Source organism: Rutidosis leptorrhynchoides, chromosome 11, assembly GCF_046630445.1.
Source record: "Rutidosis leptorrhynchoides isolate AG116_Rl617_1_P2 chromosome 11, CSIRO_AGI_Rlap_v1, whole genome shotgun sequence".
Lineage (NCBI taxonomy): Eukaryota > Viridiplantae > Streptophyta > Magnoliopsida > Asterales > Asteraceae > Rutidosis > Rutidosis leptorrhynchoides.
The window spans coordinates 208,158,182-208,169,084 of NC_092343.1; positions in this window are offsets into that span (position 1 = coordinate 208,158,182).

Consider the following 10,903-nt stretch of genomic DNA (forward strand, 5'->3'; position numbering starts at 1 on the left):
TGATCACAACTCAAACTATATATATTCTGGAATCAACCTCAACCCTGTATAGCTAACTCCAACATTCACATATAGAGTGTCTATGGTTGTTCCAAAATATATATAGATGTGTCGACATGATAGGTCGAAACATTGTATACGTGTCTATGGTATCTCAAGATTACATAATATACAATACAAGTTGATTAAGTTTTGGTTGGAATAGATTTGTTACCAATTTTCACGTAGCTAAAATGAGAAAAATTATCCAATCTTGTTTTACCCATAACTTCTTCATTTTAAATCCGTTTTGAGTGAATCAAATTGCTATGGTTTCATATTGAACTCTATTTTACGAATCTAAACAGAAAAAGTATAGGTTTATAGTCGGAAAAATTAGTTACAAGTCATTTTTGTAAAGGTAGTCATTTCAGTCGAAAGAACGACGTCTAGATGACCATTTTAGAAAACATACTTCCACTTTGAGTTTAACCATAATTTTTGGATATAGTTTCATGTTCATAATAAAAATCATTTTCTCAGAATAACAACTTTTAAATCATAGTTTATCATAGTTTTTAATTAACTAACCCAAAACAGCCCGCGGTGTTACTACGACGGCGTAAATCCGGTTTTACGGTGTTTTTCGTGTTTCCAGGTTTTAAATCATTAAGTTAGCATATTATATAGATATAGAACATGTGTTTAGTTGATTTTAAAAGTCAAGTTAGAAGGATTAACTTTTATTTGCGAACAAGTTTAGAATTAACTAAACTATGTTCTAGTGATTACAAGTTTAAACCTTCGAATAAGATAGCTTTATATGTATGAATCGAATGATGTTATGAAGATCATTACTACCTCAATTTCCTTGGATAAAACTACTGAAAATGAGAAAAATAGATCTAGCTTCAAAGGATCCTTGGATGGCTTGAAAGTTCTTGAAGCAGAATCATGACACGAAAACAATTTCAAGTAAGATTTCCACTCAAAATAAGATTGTTATAGTTATAGAAATTGAATTAAAGTTTGAATATGATTATTACCTTGTATTAGAAAGATAACCTACTGTAAGTAACAAAGGTTTCTTGATCTTGGATGATTACTTGTAATGGATTTAGAAAACTTGGAAGTAAACTTGCAATCTTGGAAGTATTCTTGATTTTATGAAACTAGAACTTTTGGAATTTATGAAGAACACTTAGAACTTGAAGATAGAACTTGAGAGAGATCAATTATATGAAGAAAATTAAAGAATGAAAGTGTTTGTAGGTGTTTTTGGTCGTTGGTGTATGGATTAGATATAAAGGATATGTAATTTTGTTTTCATGTAAATAAGTCATGAATGATTACTCATATTTTTGTAATTTTATGAGATATTTCATGCTAGTTGAAAAAAATGATGGTTCCCACATGTGTTAGGTGACTCACATGGGCTGCTAAGAGCTGATCATTGGAGTGTATATACCAATAGTACATACATCTAAAAGTTGTGTATTGTACGAGTACGAATACGGGTGCATACGAGTAGAATTATTGATGAAACTGAACGAGGATGTAATTGTAAGCATTTTTGTTAAGTAGAATTATTTTGATAAGTGTCTTGAAGTCTTTCAAAAGTGTATGAATACATATTAAAACACTACATGTATATACATTTTAACTAAGTTGTTAAGTCATCGTTAGTCGTTACATGTAAATGTTGTTTTGAAACCTTTAGGTTAACGATCTTGTTGAATGTTGTTAACCTATTGTTTATTATAACAAATGAGATGTTAATTTGTTATATTATCATGATATTACGATATATAATATATCTTAGTATGATGTATATACAGTTAAATGTCGTTACAACGATAATCGTTACATATATGTCTCGTTTCGAAATCATTAAGTTAGTAGTCTTATTTTTACATATGTATTTCATTGTTAATACACTTAATAATATATTTACTTATCATTTAACATAATTAACCAAGTGTATCAATATCTTAATATGATTCATATGTACCTAGTAAGACGTTGTTATAACGATAATCGTTATATATATCGTTTTCGAGTTTCTTAAATTGATAGTCTCATTTTTATGTATATAACGCATTGTTAAAATACCTAATGAGATACATACTTATAATAAAATCATGTTAACTATATATATAACCATATATCGTATAGTTTTTACAAGTTTTAACGTTCGTGAATCACCGGTCAACTTGGGTGGTCAATTGTCTATATGAAACCTATTTCAATTAATCAAGTCTTAACAAGTTTGATTGCTTAACATGTTGGAAACACTTAATCATGTAAATAACAATTTCATTTGATATATATATATATATAAACATGGAAAAGTTCGGGTCACTACAGTACCTACCCGTTAAATAAATTTCGTCCCGAAATTTTAAGCAGTTGGAGGTGTTGACGTATCTTCTGTAAATAAATGCGGGTATTTCTTCTTCATCTGATCTTCTCGTTCTCAGGTGAACTCGGGTCCTGTACGAGCATTCCATCGAACCTTAACAATTGGTATCTTGTTTTGCTTAAGTCTTTTAACCTCACGATCCATTATTTCGACGGGTTCTTCGATAAATTGAAGTTTTTCGTTGATTTGGATTTCATCTAACGGAATAGTGAGATCTTCTTTAGCAAAACATTTCTTCAAATTCGAGACGTGGAAAGTGTTATGTACAGCCGCGATTTGTTGAGGTAACTCAAGTCGGTAAGCTACTGGTCCGACACGATCAATAATCTTGAATGGTTAAATATACCTTGGATTTAATTTCCCTCGTTTACCAAATCGAACAACGCCTTTCCAAGGTGCAAATTTAAGCATGACCATCTCTCCAATTTCAAATTCTATATCTTTTCTTTTAATGTCAGCGTAGCTCTTTTGTCGACTTTGGGCGGTTTTCAACCATTGTTGAATTTGGATGATCTTCTCTGTAGTTTCTTGTATTATCTTCGGACCCGTAATCCGTCTATCCCCCACTTCACTCCAACAAATCGGAGACCTGCACTTTATACCATAAAGTGCTTCAAACGACGCCATCTCAATGCTTGAATGGTAGCTGTTATTGTAGGAAAATTCGGCTAACGGTAGATGTCGATCCCAACTGTTTCCGAAATCAATAACACATGCTCGTAGCATGTTTTCAAGCGTTTGTATCGTCCTTTCGCTCTGCCCATCAGTTTGTGGATGATAGGTAGTACTCATGCCTAGACGAGTTCCGTGATATTGATAAATTTGAAAATCAAATCGTGCTATCACGTTCCTTCCTGTTTAGAACATTATAATCTTTCGAAACTCCATACTTACGAATTCTAAACCATTACTCTCTTTACTAGAGGTCGAAAAGAGAATAAAAAGGCAAAGAGCTCCGCAACATAAGGGAAAATATAAAACTCGACAACAATTCTGAAATTACAAACCGTGTACATTAATACGAATAGCAATATAAAGACACGGGAGTATGATAAAAACAATTACCCCAAGAGCGAAATAGAAGTAAACAGATTCCTCTGGTAGGAGTTGAAATAGAAGAATGATTGTTGCGATAGTCAGAATGAGGTTAAGAACCAGAGTTGGATTAAGCATATTCTTAATCATTGAAAGAATGGATCGAGAAAGAAAGTATTGGAGTGGTGAAAAATAATGGAATGTAAGAAGTTCATTTATAGTGAAATTACCAGATAAAGCAATCGAGACAGATGATCGCATTTAATTATAGAGATCTTAATTTCCATAAATCCCGAAGAATATGATCTTATAGATTTCCAAGATTTTCTTTTAAATCCCTTGAATTTCAGAATTCAAACGTGACTATGTCACAAATAAGACAAATCTTAAATTTCTCATTTCACTCTTTTGTGATAGCTTCATTCGTGCACTTAGAATAATCGAATTGTTTTATCTATATTACCCATTAATGTTAAAACTCTATTTACCTACTTATATTCGTCATGAAAACATTTTTATGGTTAACCATGACAACCACACTCAAATTTCGGGACGAAATTTCTTTAACGGGTAGGTACTGTGACGACCCGGAAATTTTTGACCAAATTTAAACTTAATCTTTATATTATTCTGACACGATAAGCAAAGTCTGTAATGTTGAGTCTCAAAAATTTTGAAACTGGTTACATGAAATCATTTGACCCTTGACTATTCCCGACGATTCACGAACAATTACTGGCAAATAGATATGGGTGTATGTATATGTATTGATAATAATTGGAAATATAATTTTAAATATTATATGTTGTTGTATTTAAGATTTATTTTGTAAATTAAAATAAATAATAAGATGTTATAATAATTACTAATTAAAACTTATTTATATACAAATAATGTATATTAAAAATAAATATTAAATAATTGTAATACTCGTTGATGTTCCGATTGATATTAAGCAAGTTAAATTCGAACTTATATGATTTTAAAATAAATGGTGATCCAAAAATGAGTTCTATAAATTTTAGGCTTACTAAAAATGAATTTAGGATCTAGCTTTTGAGTTTTCAAAATTTTTTATATTTTACTTGGGTTTGGAGTGAATAATTAATGTAATTTTTATTTAATAGTTAATGCTAGAATTTTATACCATAATAACCAAAATAAATAAATATACTTAATTTATAAATATGAGATTTTTCTGAAGACTTTTATCCGCCACTAAATGTAACAACGGAGCACGATTTAATACTCTGCGAATTGGATGTCGATAGAGTAATCCAAATATTTGGCTGCTATGTGCATGATCTTTTCATTTGCATTATGAGTGTGATTAATAAATAATATTATATATACAATTCGTTACATGTCTCAATCTCAAAATCAAGATATACATATGCATATCACATAAGATAACAAATCCATATCTGTACCACCAATTTGCTTACCCAATATTACTATTTGACACTATGCTTGATTAATACTGTACGAATAATTAGATGGTCAATGTGTTACTTTCTACCAATCTAAATCTAATTCTATACATACATAAACCATTTTCACATGCTTAGAGGAATTAGAAATCAAGCTATCATCAAACCCATCGGTAACTATCACTCTTCATTTTCTTCTTTGACAACACACGACCAACACCACCCTTGATCTCTTTACTCACCGGAGCCACCACCATTTGATCACCACCTCAATTAACTCACCTCTACAACCGAAACCCACTTCATTCTTTCTATTTTCATTCAAAAACAATCAATTATAATCATCAAACACCAACCATTTTGATATGATGCTATTGCATCGGTGTTATGACAGCCTAAAATAAGAACCAAAGTCATGATGTTTTCTATGGTTCGAGCCATGGTAGCTACAGTTGGGTTCGTGTTGATACTATCCGAGAACTACCCTTTTTTTAAACCCACTTCAACAAAGAACAAACCCAAACACCGTTTTACTCGAACCCTGTTACAAACCCAAACCACTATTGATGCCATGTTCCGTTCGGTTAACCACCCAAACAAATCACCACCACAACCTTTACTATCGTCAAATACCGCTAGCTAAATACTACAGTTAATATTCACCATTTAAACTCCAACTACTATTTCTATTCCGGTTCAAACAACATACGATTGCTACAAATCATAACTCCATTTGTCTACTATTACCTCTAACAAACTGTTACAGCTGTGTTTCTCTTTTCTCCTTTCTATATTTTTTTCCCTCAAACAATGTCACCAAACAAAACCGTTCAACCATCACCCTTAAGTTTATCGAACATCATCATTTAAACTGAGTTGTTTTATTGCTCGTCTCTGCGTTCCTATTACCAAACGAAGATTCTGTTAAGATTGTTGTTTGAATACTAACCATCACCCTCACCGAACCCATCACCGGTTGCCACCCATGATCGCCTACGAGCCGTCAACCACCATGATTTCACCTTCACCGCCACCTTGTGTTTTCTGTTGAAACCACCACAAAACGTCACCCTCACCAGAAAGTAAAGCTGCTGCTGCACTCCGCTGTTTCTGTTTCAGAATGGTAGTGATAACGATGAGATTATGATGATGACTTGATGATGTTTACAGTAGCAAATATGATAGTGTTGAAATGATAAACGAAAATGATAAATGATGGTGAAGATCGTGATGTTATGATATGATAATGATGAAGGCGTAATTTTGATGGTGATGATAAAATGGATAGCAAGGAAGAGGGTAAAGGAAAAGTAATAATATGCCTAGCTTTCTATTTCAATTTAATAAAAAGCAGACAAGTTAGAGTGCTACAACATTTAACCACTACACCACTAGTTTCTCTTTTAAGGTATATTATTATTATTATTATTATTATTATTATTATTATTATTATTATTATTATTATTATTATTATTATTATTATTATTATTATTATTATTATTATTATTATTAATTATAATATTATTCTAGTTATAATTGTGATTATGTCATGATATCGATTATAGATGATGATATAGATAGGTAATATTAAAGACGATAAGGTTAGAGAAGAAGATTAACAGTTCATATATGATATACAATTAGATACGCAAATAAATACATAAAAATAATTAATGGTTCATTGGTCCGAAGGCTGTTTGGTTAAACTAGAGGTCCTGGGTTCGAAACCAGGCAACAACAAATAATTTTTTTTTTTAAAAAACAAAAGAAGCAGTCCTGATAAGCATGGGCCAATAATTAAAAACTAAACTGGGTTTAAAATTGGGCTGTTGCTATTTGTGACCCAACAACATTTGATTTAAATGATATGAGTATTATCATTTATATATTATTATTACTATTATTATTATTATTACTATTATTATTATTATAATTATTATCAATATTATTATTGCTATTATGAAAATTATTGATATTACAAAGATTATTAATATTATTATTACCATTAACAACATATAACATTTTTATTATCTTTATTATTAATATTAATATTACTAATAATATTATGAGTATTTTTATTATCATTATTATTACTAATATTTTTATCATTACTAATATTATTTTAGTATTATCATAATTACAACTTTAACAAACAAATGATGTATATATAAAATATATTTACTTTATATAATATAACAAGATTAATATGGTTACTTATTTAAAATATATAAAATGAATATACGAAACATATATAGTATTAATATAAAAAAGATATAACTAATAAATATATATATAAATTTATTCGATTACAATTATGTGTATTAATATATATACAAATGATATAGGTTCGTGAATCTGAGGCTAAATCCTGCATTGTTCAATGTGGTCATATGTATTTTTACTACAAAATACAGTATTGTGAGTTTCATTTGCTTCTATTTTAAATGCTTTTGCAATATATATTTTTGGGACTGAGAATACATGCGCTGCTTTTATAACTGTTTTACGAAATAGACACAAGTAATCGAAACTACATTATATGGTTGAATGATCGAAGCCGAATATGCCCCTTTTAGCTTGGTAGCCTAAGAATTAGGGAACATACCCCCTAATTGACGCGAATCCTAAAGATAGATCTATTGGGCGCAACAAGCCCCATTCTGGAATTTGGAATGCTTTAGTACTTCGATTTTATCATGTTCGATGAGTGTCCCTGAATGATGGGGATATTCTATATGCATCTTGTTAATATCGGTTACCATGTGTTCAATCCATATGAATGATTTTTATACAGATTGCATGTTATTGAAAAATGGAAATATAAAATCTTGTGGTCTATTAAAATAATGGAAATGATTATTTATGTTAAACTAATGAACTCACCAACCTTTTGGTTGACACTTTAAAGCATATTTATTCTCAAGTATGAAAGAAGTCTTCCGCTGTGCATTTACTTATTCTAGAGATATTACTTGGAGTGATTCATGACATATTTCAAAAGACGTTGCATTCGAGTCGTTGAGTTCATCAAAATTATTATTAAGTCAATTATAGTTAGATATATTATGAAATGGTATGCATGCCGTCAACTTTCGATGTAATGAAAGATTGTCTTTTCAAAAACGGATGCAATGTTTGTAAAATGTATCATATAAAGGTCAAGTACCTCGCGATGTAATCAACTGTTGTGGATCATTTATAATCGATATGGACTTCGTCCGGATGGATTAGGACGGGTCCTTTCAACTTGGTCGCCAATTTTGAAGACTGGGTCGTCAGTTTTCAAGGTTGGGTCACCAGTTTCCAATCCCGATGAAATGTCCCGTTCTTATTGATTAAAAACGTTCCATATTAATTGATTTCGTTGCGAGGTTTTGACCTCTATATGAGACGTTTTTCAAAGACTGCATTCATTTTTAAAACAAACCATAACCTTTATTTCATAAATAAAGGTTTAAAAAGCTTTACGTAGATTATCAAATAATGATAATCTAAAATATCCTGTTTACACACGACCATTACATAATGGTTTACAATACAAATATGTTACATCGAAATCAGTTTCTTGAATGCAGTTTTTACACAATATCATACAAACATGGACTCCAAATCTTGTTCTTATTTTAGTATGAAACAGCGGAAGCTCTTAATATTTACCTGAGAATAAACATGCTTTAAACGTCAACAAAAATGTTGGTGAGTTATAGGTTTAACCTATATATATCAAATCGTAACAATAGACCACAAGATTTCATATTTCAATACACATCCCATACATAGAGATAAAAATCATTCATATGGTGAACACCTGGTAACCGACAATAACAAGATGCATATATAAGAATATCCCCATCATTCCGGGACACCCTTCGGATATGATATAAATTTCGAAGTACTAAAGCATCCGGTACTTTGGATGGGGTTTGTTAGGCCCAATAGATCTATCTTTAGGATTCGCGTCAATTAGGGTGTCTGTTCCCTAATTCTTAGATTACCAGACTTAATAAAAAGGGGCATATTCGATTTCGATAATTCAACCATAGAATGTAGTTTCACGTACTTGTGTCTATTTTGTAAATCATTTATAAAACCTGCATGTATTCTCATCCCAAAAATATTAGATTTTAAAAGTGGGACTATAACTCACTTTCACAGATTTTTACTTCGTCGGGAAGTAAGACTTGGCCACTGTTGATTCACGAACCTATAACAATATATACATATATATTAAAGTATGTTCAAAATATATTTACAACACTTTTAATATATTTTGATGTTTTAAGTTTATTAAGTCAGCTGTCCTCGTTAGTAACCTATAACTAGTTGTCCACAGTTAGATGTACAGAAATAAATCGATAAATATTATCTTGAATCAATCCACGACCCAGTGTATACGTATCTCAGTATTGATCACAACTCAAACTATATATATTTTGGAATCAACCTCAACCCTGTATAGCTAACTCCAACATTCACATATAGAGTGTCTATGGTTGTTTCGAAATATATATAGATGTGTCGACATGATAGGTCGAAACATTGTATACGTGTCTATGGTATCTCAAGATTACATAATATACAATACAAGTTGATTAAGTTATGGTTGGAATAGATTTGTTACCAATTTTCACGTAGCTAAAATGAGAAAAATTATCCAATCTTGTTTTACCCATAACTTCTTCATTTTAAATCCGTTTTGAGTGAATCAAATTGCTATGGTTTCATATTGAACTCTATTTTATGAATCTAAACAGAAAAAGTATAGGTTTATAGTCGGAAAAATAAGTTACAAGTTGTTTTTGTAAAGGTAGTCATTTCAGTCGAAAGAACGACGTCTAGATGACCATTTTAGAAAACATACTTCCACTTTGAGTTTAACCATAATTTTTGGATATAGTTTCATGTTCATAATAAAAATCATTTTCTCAGAATAACAACTTTTAAATCAAAGTTTATCATAGTTTTTAATTAACTAACCCAAAACAGCCCGCGGTGTTACTACGACGGCGTAAATCCGGTTTTACGGTGTTTTTCGTGTTTTCAGGTTTTAAATCATTAAGTTAGCATATCATATAGATATAGAACATGTGTTTAGTTGATTTTAAAAGTCAAGTTAGAAGGATTAACTTTTGTTTGCGAACAAGTTTAGAATTAACTAAACTATGTTCTAGTGATTACAAGTTTAAACCTTCGAATAAGATAGCTTTATATGTATGAATTGAATGATGTTATGAATATCATTACTACCTTAATTTCCTTGGATAAACCTACTGGAAAAGAGAAAAATGGATCTAGCTTCAATGGATCCTTGGATGGCTCGAAGTTCTTGAAGCAGAATCATGACACGAAAACAAGTTCAAGTAAGATCATCACTTGAAATAAGATTGTTATAGTTATAGAAATTGAACCAAAGTTTGAATATGATTATTACCTTGTATTAGAATGATAACCTACTGTAAGAAACAAAGATTTCTTGAGGTTGGATGATCACCTTACAAGATTGGAAGTGAGCTAGCAAACTTGAAAGTATTCTTGATTTTATGAAACTAGAACTTTTGGAATTTATGAAGAACACTTAGAACTTGAAGATAGAACTTGAGAGAGATTAATTAGATGAAGAAAATTGAAGAATGAAAGTGTTTGTAGGTGTTTTTGGCCGTTGGTGTATGGATTAGATATAAAGGATATGTAATTTTGTTTTCATGTAAATAAGTCATGAATGATTACTCATATGTTTGTAATTTTATGAGATATTTCATGCTAGTTGCCAAATGATGGTTCCCATATGTGTTAGGTGACTCACATGGGCTGCTAAGAGCTGATCATTGGAGTGTATATACCAATAGTACATACATCTAAAAGCTGTGTATTGTACGAGTACGAATACGGGTGCATACGAGTAGAATTGTTGATGAAACTGAACGAGGATGTAATTATAAGCATTTTTGTTAAGTAGAAGTATTTTGATAAGTGTATTGAAGTCTTTCAAAAGTGTATAAATACATATTAAAACACTACATGTATATACATTTTAACT